At 46.4% G+C, this 14,129-nt stretch overlaps 1 protein-coding gene across 1 annotated transcript in view; it reads right to left on the bottom strand.

The window, feature by feature from the left end:
• Positions 1 to 13,876, bottom strand: part of LOC106586508 (polyprenol dehydrogenase) — a 38,235-nt gene extending 24,359 nt beyond the window's left edge. Inside the window, exon 1 of the mRNA XM_014173893.3 lies at positions 13,533 to 13,876. The gene's annotated coding sequence lies outside the window, so the exon portion shown is untranslated. The remainder of the gene's footprint in view (positions 1 to 13,532) is intronic.
• Between the last annotated feature and the right edge of the window lie 253 nt (positions 13,877 to 14,129).

Below are 14,129 nucleotides of genomic sequence, written 5' to 3'. Positions count from 1 at the left end.
TTTTAGCCTGGGTTAAAGAGAGGTCTAAGGAGGTGCAGTCATTATCATTAACATGGTATAAGTCATGGCAAAATGTGTAGAATTGCAGGAAATTAGCTGCAAAACCGCCCCATGGAAAAAATTGTAAAATTGGAATGGGAGAACGGGATGGGAAAGAAGGAAAGGGTGGACAGAAGGAGTGGGAGGGAGGATAATGACACGTCACAACACAGTTCCCTGGGCTCATAGCACAGACACAGAGGAAACAGTTCCCTGGGCTCATAGCACAGACACAGAGGAAACAGTTCCCTGGGCTCATAGCACAGACACAGAGGAAACAGTTCCCTGGGCTCATAGCACAGACACAGAGGAAACAGTAACCTGGGCTCATAGCACAGACACAGAGGAAACAGTTCCCTGGGTTCATAGCACAGACACAGAGGAAACAGTAACCTGGGCTCATAGCACAGACACAGAGGAAACAGTAACCTTGGGGTCATAGCACAGACACAGAGGAAACAGTAACCTGGGCTCATAGCACAGACACAGAGGAAACAGTAACCTGGGCTCATAGCACAGACACAGAGGAAACAGTAACCTTGGGCTCATAGCACAGACACAGAGGAAACAGTTCCCTGGGCTCATAGCACAGACACAGAGGAAACAGTTCCCTGGGCTCATAGCACAGACACAGAGGAAACAGTTCCCTGGGCTCATAGCACAGACACAGAGGAAACAGTAACCTGGGCTCATAGCACAGACACAGAGGAAACAGTTCCCTGGGTTCATAGCACAGACACAGAGGAAACAGTAACCTGGGCTCATAGCACAGACACAGAGGAAACAGTGACCTTGGGGTCATAGCACAGACACAGAGGAAACAGTAACCTGGGCTCATAGCACAGACACAGAGGAAACAGTTCCTTGGGCTCATAGCACAGACACAGAGGAAACAGTAACCTGGGCTCATAGCACAGACACAGAGGAAACAGTAACCTGGGCTCATAGCACAGACACAGAGGAAACAGTAACCTGGGCTCATAGCACAGACACAGAGGAAACAGTAACCTGGGCTCATAGCACAGACACAGAGGAAACAGTTCCTTGGGCTCATAGCACAGACACAGAGGAAACAGTAACCTGGGCTCATAGCACAGACACAGAGGAAACAGTAACCTGGGCTCATAGCACAGACACAGAGGAAACAGTAACCTGGGCTCATAGCACAGACACAGAGGAAACAGTAACCTTGGGGTCATAGCACAGACACAGAGGAAACAGTAACCTGGGCTCATAGCACAGACACAGAAGAAACAGTAACCTGGGCTCATAGCACAGACACAGAGGAAACAGTAACCTTGGGGTCATAGCACAGACACAGAGAAAACAGTAACCTTGGGCTCATAGCACAGACACAGAGGAAACAGTTCCTTGGGCTCATAGCACAGACACAGAGGAAACAGTAACCTGGGCTCATAGCACAGACACAGAGGAAACAGTAACCTTGGCGTCATAGCACAGACACAGAGGAAACAGTAACCTGGGCTCATAGCACAGACACAGAGGAAACAGTGACCTGGGCTCATAGCACAGACACAGAGGAAACAGTAACCTTGGGGTCATAGCACAGACACAGAGGAAACAGTAACCTTGGGGTCATAGCACAGACACAGAGGAAACAGTAACCTTGGGGTCATAGCACAGACACAGAGGAAACAGTAACCTTGGGGTCATAGCACAGACACAGAGGAAACAGTAACCTTGGGGTCATAGCACAGACACAGAGGAAACAGTAACCTGGGCTCATAGCACAGACACAGAGGAAACAGTAACCTTGGGGTCATAGCACAGACACAGAGGAAACAGTAACCTGGGCTCATAGCACAGACACAGAGGAAACAGTAACCTTGGGGTCATAGCACAGACACAGAGGAAACAGTCCCTTTGGGCTCATAGCACAGACACAGAGGAAACAGTAACCTGGGCTCATAGCACAGACACAGAGGAAACAGTAACCTGGGCTCATAGCACAGACACAGAGGAAACAGTAACCTGGGCTCATAGCACAGACACAGAGGAAACAGTCCCTTTGGGCTCATAGCACAGACACAGAGGAAACAGTAACCTGGGCTCATAGCACAGACACAGAGGAAACAGTCCCTTTGGGCTCATAGCACAGACACAGAGGAAACAGTAACCTGGGCTCATAGCACAGACACAGAGGAAACAGTCCCTTTGGGCTCATAGCACAGACACAGAGGAAACAGTAACCTGGGCTCATAGCACAGACACAGAGGAAACAGTAACCTTGGGGTCATAGCACAGACACAGAGGAAACAGTAACCTGGGCTCATAGCACAGACACAGAGGAAACAGTAACCTTGGGGTCATAGCACAGACACAGAGGAAACAGTAACCTTGGGGTCATAGCACAGACACAGAGGAAACAGTCCCTTGGGGTCATAGCACAGACACAGAGGAAACAGTAACCTTGGGGTCATAGCACAGACACAGAGGAAACAGTAACCTTGGGGTCATAGCACAGACACAGAGGAAACAGTAACCTGGGCTCATAGCACAGACACAGAGGAAACAGTAACCTTGGGGTCATAGCACAGACACAGAGGAAACAGTAACCTGGGCTCATAGCACAGACACAGAGGAAACAGTCCCTTTGGGCTCATAGCACAGACACAGAGGAAACAGTAACCTTGGGGTCATAGCACAGACACAGAGGAAACAGTAACCTTGGGCTCATAGCACAGACACAGAGGAAACAGTCCCTTTGGGCTCATAGCACAGACACAGAGGAAACAGTCCCTTGGGGTCATAGCACAGACACAGAGGAAACAGTAACCTTGGGGTCATAGCACAGACACAGAGGAAACAGTAACCTTGGGGTCATAGCACAGACACAGAGGAAACAGTAACCTGGGCTCATAGCACAGACACAGAGGAAACAGTAACCTTGGGGTCATAGCACAGACACAGAGGAAACAGTAACCTGGGCTCATAGCACAGACACAGAGGAAACAGTAACCTGGGCTCATAGCACAGACACAGAGGAAACAGTAACCTGGGCTCATAGCACAGACACAGAGGAAACAGTAACCTGGGCTCATAGCACAGACACAGAGGAAACAGTAACCTGGGCTCATAGCACAGACACAGAGGAAACAGTGACCTTGGGGTCATAGCACAGACACAGAGGAAACAGTAACCTTGGGCTCATAGCACAGACACAGAGGAAACAGTTCCCTGGGCTCATAGCACAGACACAGAGGAAACAGTAACCTGGGCTCATAGCACAGACACAGAGGAAAAGTAACCTGGGCTCATAGCACAGACACAGAGGAAACAGTAACCTGGGCTCATAGCACAGACACAGAGGATACGGACATTATACTGACATCTAAAAAAATTATATCCTTATGACGCACACACAGGACAAGACTCGGACTTTACCACTGAGTGTTCGATAATGAAACATCTGAATACGAATATGATAAAAAAGACTGTGTGTATGTGTTTGTTAGTTAGAATTACACAAAAATTGTCCCCAATTTCTATTTACTTTAATTCAGCACCGCTAGAGCAATTCAGTACAACTGGAGCGGACCACAACACAACCGAAATGATGAAGTTTAGCACCACATGACAGTCAGCAGCGACTTTCTGATGCGCAACAAGAGCAGCTATGGGTGCAGCCACTCCCCAGTACTGAGAATTCCTGAAGATAAATCCAGGAGAGCCAGAAAGTAATAAGACACCTCTACAAATTTGCTCACTTGCTAGCTTGATTCAGCCATATTGACTTTTTCAATTCAAACTTCAGATTTAAATTGAAATTGAAAGGAAATAGACCTCTCCGTTGTTTTTCTGCCTCATGTGTAGGTTAAGCAGGGCGAGGACAGAGCAGACACACATCACATCCGCGTTAAGGGTTAGTCGCACTGCAGCGTGATGTGTGTGTGTCTATCTGGGTTGGACTGACAGTTAGCCTAAAGCAGTCCTATCAGAGATGGACTTTACATAACAGCTGAGTCACACAGGATCTGTTTTTTATGTTCTGAGGTGTGTGTGTGTGTGTGTGTGTGTGTGTGTGTGTGTGTGTGTGTGTGTGTGTGTGTGTGTGTGTGTGTGTGTGTGTGTGTGTGTGTGTGTGTGTGTGTGTGTGTGTACGATGAGGAGGGAGATGGGATGGATGACCTGTGTATGTGTGTGGCACTGAGTCCCACTGAGCCTTTTCCTGCTCTACTTTCTCAGACTGTCACTAGAGCAACACACTCACCTGTCTTCACAAGGCAATCATGGACAAAGATTTGAACAGAAGGCCACAGAGCCATCAGTGTATCATTGGCTGTTCTCTCCTCTCCCTGTCAGACACAGGGGAAATGCAGCTTCAGAAGTGTCTCAGACAACTTTTTTTGTCTGTCTGAAAAAATACACTACGGAGGTTTTTGACTGTCTGAAAGAATACACTACGGAGGTTTTGTCTGTCTGAAAGAATACACTACGGAGGTGTTTGTCTGTCTGAAAGAATACACTACGGAGGTTTTTGTCTGTCTGAAAGAATACACTACGGAGGTTTTTGTCTGTCTGAAAGAATACACTACGGAGGTTTTTGTCTGTCTGAAAGAATACACTACGGAGGTTTTTGTCTGTCTAAAAGAATACACTACGGAGGTTTTGTCTGTCTGAAAGAATACACTACGGAGGTTTTGTCTGTCTGAAAGAATACACTACGGAGGTTTTGTCTGTCTGAAAGAATACACTACGGAGGTTTTTGTCTGTCTGAAAGAATACACTACGGAGGTTTTGTCTGTCTGAAAGAATACACTACGGAGGTTTTGTCTGTCTGAAAGAATACACTACGGAGGTTTTGTCTGTCTGAAAGAATACACTACGGAGGTTTTGTCTGTCTGAAAGAATACACTACGGAGGTTTTGTCTGTCTGAAAGAATACACTACGGAGGTTTTTGTCTGTCTGAAAGAATACACTACGGAGGTTTTTGTCTGTCTGAAAGAATACACTACGGAGGTTTTGTCTGTCTGAAAGAATACACTACGGAGGTTTTGTCTGTCTGAAAGAAGACACTACGGAGGTTTTGTCTGTCTGAAAGAATACACTACGGAGGTTTTGTCTGTCTGAAAGAAGACACTACGGAGGTTTTGTCTGTCTGAAAGAATACACTACGGAGGTTTTGTCTGTCTGAAAGAATACACTACGGAGGTTTTGTCTGTCTGAAAGAATACACTACGGAGGTTTTGTCTGTCTGAAAGAAGACACTACGGAGGTTTTGTCTGTCTGAAAGAATACACTACGGAGGTTTTGTCTGTCTGAAAGAATACACTACGGAGGTTTTGTCTGTCTGAAAGAATACACTACGGAGGTTTTGTCTGTCTGAAAAGGTTTACTAAGGTCTCCTTGTGTCTCCTCCTTCCATTGAAAATGACTGATTTACAGAAGTTTGAAACTGATAGATTTTTCGCATTTGTAATGAAGATTCTGTGGAACACATCTCCAAATGTGCATACTGGATGGATTACCATCCATTATGAGATACATATAACCAATGCATTACATACCACTTGATTAGAGTATTGGACACATTAGATACACTACAAGGCCAAAAGTATGTGGACACCTGCACGCCGAACATCTCATTCCAAATTCATGGGCCTCAATATGGAGTTGCGAGGACTTGCCACCATTTAGCCACAAGAGCATTAGTGAGGTTGGGCACTGACGTTGGGCGATTAGGCCTGGCTCGCAGCCGGCATTCCAATTCATCCCAAAGGTGTTCAATGGGGTTGAGTTCAGGGCTCTGTGCAGGCCAGTCAAGTTCTTCCACACCAATCTTGACAAACCATTTCTCTATGGACCTCGCTTTGTGCACAGAGGCATTGTCATGCTGAAACAGGAAAGGGCCTTCCCCAAAATGTTGCCACAATACTGGAAGCACAGAATCATCTAGAATATAATTGTATGCTGTAGCGTTAAGATTTCCCTTAACTGGAACTAAGGGGCCTAGCCCGAACCATGAAAAACAGCCCTGTACCATTATTCCTCCTCCACCAAACTTTACAGTTGCCGCTATGCATTGGGGCAGGTAGCATTTTCCTGGCATCCGCCAAACCCAGATTTGTCCGTCGGACTGCCAGATGGGAAGCGTGATTTATTACCCCAGAGACACATTTCCACTGCTCCAGAGTCCAATGTCAGCAAGCCTTAAGCCACTCAAGCCGATGCTTGGCAATGCAAATGGTGATCTTAGGCTTGTGTGCCGCTGCTCGGCCATGGAAACCCATTTCCTGAAGGTTGCAACGAACAATTCTCGTGCTGACGTTGCTTCCAGAGGCAGTTTGGAACTCTGTAGTGAGTTTTACAACCAAGGACATATGATTTTTACTCGCTACACGCTTCAGCAGTCGGCGGTCCCGTTCTGTGAGCTTGTGTGGCCTACCACTTCGTGGCTGAGCCGTTGTTGCTCCTAGACGTTTCCACATCATAATAACAACAGCACTTATAGTTGACCAGGGCAGCTCTACCCGGGGAACAATTTGACAAACTGACTTGTTGGAAAGGTGGCATCCTATGACTTTGCCACGTTGAAAGTCACTGAGCTCTTCAGTAAGGCCATTCTATTGCCAGTGTTTGTCTATGGAGATTGCATGGTTGTGCACTTGATTTTATACACCTGTCAGCAACGTGTGTGGCTGAAATAGCCAAATCCACTCATTTGAAGGGGTGTCCACATACTTTTGTACATATAGGTTATGGTTCCCTTCCATTATGCAGATGAGCTTCCACATAGACAGTGTTCTGACTGGGTTTCCACATAAACAGTGCTCTGACTGGGCTTCCACATAGACAGTGCTCTGACTGGGCTTCCACATAGACAGTGCTCTGACTGGGCTTCCAAATAGAGAGTGTTCTGACTGGGCTTCCACATAAACAGTGCTCTGACTGGGCTTCCACATAGACAGTGCTCTGACTGGGCTTCCACATAGACAGTGTTCTGACTGGGCTTCCACATAGACAGTGCTCTGACTGGGCTTCCACATAGACAGTGCTCTGACTGGGCTTCCACATAGACAGTGCTCTGACTGGGCTTCCACATAGACAGTGCTCTGACTGGGCTTCCACATAGACAGTGCTCTGACTGGGCTTCCACATAGACAGTGCTCTGACTGGACTTCCACATAGACAGTGCTCTGACTGGGCTTCCACATAGACAGTGCTCTGACTGGGCTTCCACATAGACAGTGCTCTGACTGGGCTTCCACATAGACAGTGCTCTGACTGGGCTTCCAAATAGAGAGTGTTCTGACTGGGCTTCCACATAAACAGTGCTCTGACTGGGCTTCCACATAGACAGTGCTCTGACTGGGCTTCCACATAGACAGTGCTCTGACTGGGCTTCCACATAGACAGTGTTCTGACTGGGCTTCCACATAGACAGTGCTCTGACTGGGCTTCCACATAGACAGTGCTCTGACTGGGCTTCCACATAGACAGTGCTCTGACTGGGCTTCCACATAGACAGTGCTCTGATTGGGTTTCCACATAGACAGTGCTCTGACTGGGCTTCCAAATAGAGAGTGTTCTGACTGGGCTTCCACATAGACAGTGCTCTGACTGGGCTTCCACATAGACAGCGTTCTGACTGGGTTTCCATAGAGACAATGCTCTGACTGGGCTTCCACATAGACAGTGCTCTGACTGGGCTTCCACATAGACAGCGTTCTGACTGGGTTTCCACAGAGACAATGCTCTGACTGGGCTTCCACATAGACTGTGCTCTGACTGGACTTCCACATAGACAGTGCTCTGACTGGGCTTCCACATAGACAGTGCTCTGACTGGGCTTCCACATAGACAGTGCTCTGACTGGGCTTCCAAATAGAGAGTGTTCTGACTGGGCTTCCACATAGACAGTGCTCTGACTGGGCTTCCAAATAGAGAGTGTTCTGACTGGGCTTCCACATAAACAGTGCTCTGACTGGGCTTCCACATAGACAGTGCTCTGACTGGGCTTCCACATAGACAGTGCTCTGACTGGGCTTCCACATAGACAGTGTTCTGACTGGGCTTCCACATAGACAGTGCTCTGACTGGGCTTCCACATAGACAGTGCTCTGACTGGGCTTACACATAGACAGTGCTCTGACTGGGCTTCCACATAGACAGTGCTCTGACTGGGCTTCCACATAGACAGTGCTCTGACTGGGCTTCCACATAGACAGTGCTCTGATTGGGTTTCCACATAGACAGCGTTCTGACTGGGTTTCCACAGAGACAATGCTCTGACTGGGCTTCCACATAGACAGTGCTCTGACTGGGCTTCCACATAGACAGCGTTCTGACTGGGTTTCCACAGAGACAATGCTCTGACTGGGCTTCCACATAGACAGTGCTCTGACTGGACTTCCACATAGACAGTCCTCTGACTGGGCTTCCACATAGACAGTGCTCTGACTGGGCTTCCACATAGACAGTGCTCTGACTGGGCTTCCAAATAGAGAGTGTTCTGACTGGGCTTCCACATAGACAGTGCTCTGACTGGGCTTCCACATAAACAGTGCTCTGACTGGGCTTCCACATAGACAGTGCTCTGACTGGGCTTCCACATAGACAGTGCTCTGACTGGGCTTCCACATAGACAGTGCTCTGACTGGGCTATGAGTGAAGTGATTGATGTTGGATGTTTGGAAAATGCTTCTGGAAAATGCTTCTGGACTCAGGCCAGTCAACCTTTCATGGTCAACTATATATTGTCTAGATAAGGAGGAATATTTTCCCAGTATTTAAAAAAAAATTCCATCCCAAGAATAAATAACTTTTCTCCCAGGTAACCCGCTATTTCCCCCCAAAATGGAAGAGTCGTTCAAAAGCATTATAAAGCATATAAATATGTCTGGGTTTTATTAGGGCTTTGATCAGGATGAAAATTCTAATCTGATGCTACCTGAGTCTGATGAACCATATCTTAAATACATATTATGAGCGCTTCATTAACGACATTTAATGAGCCCAAGCCCCCCCAAAAACAAATGATTGTTCCTCCAGTACATATATGATAGGCTACTGCACATTACACACGACAGAAAAACATAAATGCACTTAGATGTAGTTAGCTAAACTCAGCAAAAAAAGAAACTTCCTCTCACTGTCAACTGTGTTTATTTTCAGCAAACTTAACATGTGTAAATATATGTATGAACATAACAAGATTCAACAACTGAGACATAAACGGAACAAGTTCCACAGACATGTGACTAACAGAAATGGAATAATGTGTCCCTGAACAAAGGGGGGGTCAAAATCAAAAGTAACAGTTAGTATCTGGTGTGGCCACCAGCTGCATTAAATACTGCAGTGCGTCTCCTCCTCATGGACTGCACCAGATTTGCCAGTTCTTGCTGTGAAATGTTACCCCACTCTTCCACCAAGGCACCTGCAAGTTCCCGGACATTTCTGGGGGGAATTGCCCTAGCCCTCACCCTCCGATCCAACAGGTCCCAGACGTGCTCAATGGGATTGAGATCTGGGCTCTTCGCTGGCCATGGCAAAACACTGACATTCCTGTCTTGTAGGAAATCACGCACAGAATGAGCAGTATGGCTGGTGGTATTGTCATGCTGGAGGTTCATGTCAGGATGAGCCTGCAGGAAGGGTACCAACGCACAGCGTTGTGACACACCGCCCCAGACCATGACGGTCCCTCCCCCTCCAAATCGATCCCACTCCAGAGTACAGGCCTTGGTGTAACTCTCATTCCTACGAAAATAAATGCGAATCCAACCATCACCTCTGGTGAGACAAACCGTGACTCGTCAGTGAAGAGCATTTTTTGCCAGTCCTGTCTGTTCCAGCGACGGTGGGTTTGTGCCCATAGGCAACATTGTTGCCGGTGATGTCTGGTGAGGACCTGCCTTACAACAGGCCTACAAGCCCCCAGTCCAGCCTCTCTCAGCCTATTGCGGACAGTCTGAGCACTGATGGAGGGATTGTGCATTCCTGGTGTTATTCGGGCAGTTATTGTTGCCATCCTGTACCTGTCCCGCAGGTGTGATGTTCAGATGTACCGATCCTGTGCAGGTGTTGTTACACGTGGTCTGCCACTGCAAGGACGATCAGCTGCCCGTCCTGTCTCCCTGTAGCGCTGTCTTAGGCATCTCACAGTACAGACATTGCAATATTTTGCCCTGGCCACATCTGCAGTCCTCATGCCTCCTTGCAGCATGCCTAAGGCACGTTCACGCAGATGAGCAGTGACCCTGGGCATCTTTCTTTTGGTGTTTTTCAGAGTCAGTAGAAAGGCTTCTTTGGTGTCCTAAGTTTTCATAACTGTGACCTTAATTGCCTACCATCTGTATGCTGTTAGTGCCTTAACGACCGTTCCACAGGTGCATGTTCATTCATTGTTTATGGTTCATTGAACAAGCATGGGAAACAGTGTTTAAACCCGTCACAATGAAGATCTGTGAAGTTATTTGGATTTTTAAGAATTATCTTTGAAAGTCAGGGTTCTGAAAAAGGGACGTTTCTTTTTTTGCTGAGTTTATATGCTCTCTTGTGTAAATAAATGAAACTAGCTCCAGTAGGCGTATATTGTTAAGTGTGAACTGTATTACTGTATTGTATTATACTGTATTATATGGACTGGAATTATGCACATCATTCAAATCATGATAAAGCAGCAGAGAACATGCGATTCTGGTGCAGCACATGCGTACTAGTTACAGTTACAAGTATAGGCTAGCGAATTGGATTACATTTTTAAAATAAAATAGGGCCTATTTGTACAAGGCGTATTTCCCCTAATGTTATTAGCCTACCTCCTCTTCCTCTCTCTATTGTTTCTTCATTCCTTCCTCGCTTTCAACAGTTCAATGAAATAAGTGTCATTGTCCTTCTCTTCCTCATTCTAATGACATCATTGAATAATATAGGACTAGAATCAGATGCAGAAGGATTTCATTTCTCTTCACAGAAGAGAATGGTTGTGAGTCTGAATAAATAACTGTTATAGCTTACCCCCATCCGCGTTCGCTCTTCTTTCAAACTAACTGTGAGTTCTATTGGCTGCTGTATTTAACATTCAGCAAAAAATAGCTTGCATCCCTCTTTGAATAGTCTATTGGTATATGATATGCAACAACAACATAATAATTCAAGCCAGCTATTCTAGTCTATCTTTTCCGGAAGGGACTCCTAGAGCTAAGGAGCGCTTTTTACAGATAGGCCAGCAAAGAACAGGTGCTTGCATATTGCGCAAGATACAGAGGCTATAAATTAGAAGCTTATTTAGCATAAACCATCATTAATTAGCTAGATTGAAGGCTAATACTGCATTGAATGTATTACCTGAAAGAGGTAGGCTAGAACATCTATATATCAATCTAGAACAGAATGATCTTTTTTGGATGCAATTTGAATGGATTTGATGGAGAGGGAGAAAGACTGTGAGTGTGCTCCCGTGTTCACTGATTTAAAGCAACGATATTCGAGTGGTAGGCTGTTTTAAAACTCTGCAGCTGCGATTTAAAAAAGTATTATTTTTACAATTAATAAACAAGGTGACCCCCGAAAGCCAGGTGGAGATGTGTGAATTAGACGCGCATTCTGTAGCATAGGCTATGCTGCAGCAAATGTAGGCCATACCTGTCACAAGAAAAACAGTGACCATGATGAGATGATAGGTCTACATGCATTGTGAACTGCGCTCCATATTGCGATGGGTCTGTCCCCACTCTGAGCGTTGATTCAGCATGCAGAGGTGGTAGAGAAGCCAGATTTAGACATCGCATATAATTAAACAGTTCCATTTCACACCATGCTGTTCATATAAATAATGTATTACAATTGACCGGTTTCTCGCAATTACTTATCACCGGAAAAGGGAGTGGTTTAGGGTGGTAATCCCCGGTAAATCTCGATAGCTGGGTTCTCGCCATTAACCCCCCCCCCCCCCCCCCCCCCAAACACACAACACACATAGTGTCCTTGGTGTGTCCTTCAGCCCCTCGTGTTGGCATGTGGAAGGTTTATTTGTTTCCGCCAGGCATGAGAGAAGCTGTTATTCTGTCAGTCGGCTTCTACGGGTCCAGCTGGGTCTGAACACTGTAGGACTGTTGATCTGTTGATCAGGTGATCCTTTATTTAAGTATAGGGACAAATACAATGGGTTTTCTACAGTCACATTCATTTAACAACAGTTAGTTGCATTGCACCATCACACTTTATCTTGCGGCTTATCCATCGTTTCCCCTGAACCCCAACGGACTAGGGTCGGGTTTTCGAGACTATGGTTACCATTAGGTCAACCGCAGTGGTAACGCAGAGGGATAATGTAATTCACTGAAACTCTCTATCTCTCTCTCTCTCTCTCTCTCTCTCTCTCTCTCTCTCTCTTTCTTTCTCTGTTTCTCTCTCTCTGTCTCTCTCATACATGCACGCAAAGAGCGCCAAATGTCAGCTGAAGTCAAGAACGCCTATGCGTAAAAAGCAACATTGACTCGGCATGGCTATGATGATTAGCGGAATAAAGGGTAGAATAAATGGCACGCTCATCGTTATTCTTGGTACAAAGTCTTTGGGTGCAGGGTTGTAAAAGCATATATGACAGTAAAGATGAATCCCAAACTGAAAGACAGTCGTCTTTAGATGTTTTAATTGAGCAGCAGCAGAGGTCACAAACGAACGCGTATCGGCAAAAGTCTAGGGAATACAGTACCAGCGACAAACATCAAATGATTGCTGCATGGCACAAGAAGACATGGTATTCTATAGGGGGAAGAATAATCCTGTTTGTTTGATCGTGTTAAATGATAATGCCATTGGCAATGTCAGATCTTAGGCTACCCTTAGAGACGAGATGAACTGAACATGAACTATGAAGCTCACATGCACGCCAACACGCGCACGGGCGCACGCACGCACGAACACACACACACACACACACACACACACACACACACAGTGATTATAGATCAGTATTGCTAAAGCATGTCTTACATCCAAACGCAGGTTCCCGCGCAGCCTGTCCTCGTGCGCTATTAAGCCGGTAACGACTATAGTAGCCGCTGCCTCTCCACTCAGACTGGAGAAGATAACATAACATTCCTGTAGGTAATGACATTGTGTCACCTTTTGTGATGGTGATGACACTGTGTTCACTTCGACGCTACTGTTACTGTTATTGGGGGAGATTGCATGAACAAGACCCCCAAAAATTCTAAATGAGGACAAACGTATCCTCCTCGATTTGGATTGTGATTGGCCTAAAATGATTTTTCTTTCTGAATTTCTTGCTCGGTCTCTCACAAAAGGTTCTCAGTCTTAAGACATTTCTGGCAAATAAAGGTTAGATAAAAACGACCTTTCATAACGGACTGGAGGCGCCATCGGGAACCAGGTTATGCGCGGCACTGTTTCTGTTTTTGTCATGATACTGATGCTGTTAGAGGAAACACTTGTTTTGTCACTTGAGCCACACACACAAACACACGCGAGCGCGTAGAGCAGAGGAGACATGCTGACTTACCAGGGTGACCCTCTGTCAGACGCGTCTCTCTCCTCCGTTTTTCGGTGGTGTTCCCGGTGTTAATCAGATCAGATGCCGTGGTCGCAGTCCACGTCTCTACAGATGTACCAGAGGATCACATAGAGGATGAGGAGGATGGCGAAGATGAACAGAGCTACTAGAATAGCCTTGTTCACTGGAGAGAGGAACGACTGCATGACAGAGCTCATCGACAGACAGTGTGACAGCACACTGTGTGTGTGCGTGTTTGTGCGTGCGTAAGGGTTTCTCTGTGTGTGTGTGTGTGTGTGTGTGTGTGTGTGTGTGTGTGTGTGTGTGTGTGTGTGTGTGTGTGTGTGTGTGTGTGTGTGTGTGTGTGTGTCTCCGAGCTGAGCGACGCAATGAAGGACCGCGTCTCAATAACACACTTCTCTGATCTCTGTCAGCATCAACTGTTGAGGATGGACGTGTGGACACACTCACTCACACACTCACCTAAACACACACACACTCACACATGCAAACAGCTCAGGGCTTCCCTCCAAATGGAACATCAATTCCTGAGGGCTATTAAAACAAACGGTATCTCCACGTATGAAATCCACAGTCAAAAATACT

This window comes from Salmo salar, chromosome 25, assembly GCF_965601325.2.
Source record: "Salmo salar chromosome 25, fSalSal1, whole genome shotgun sequence".
In the NCBI taxonomy this organism is placed as follows: Eukaryota; Metazoa; Chordata; class Actinopteri; order Salmoniformes; family Salmonidae; genus Salmo; species Salmo salar.
Note: the sequence above shows the minus strand (reverse complement) of the source record. Positions and strands in the feature narration are given on the sequence as shown.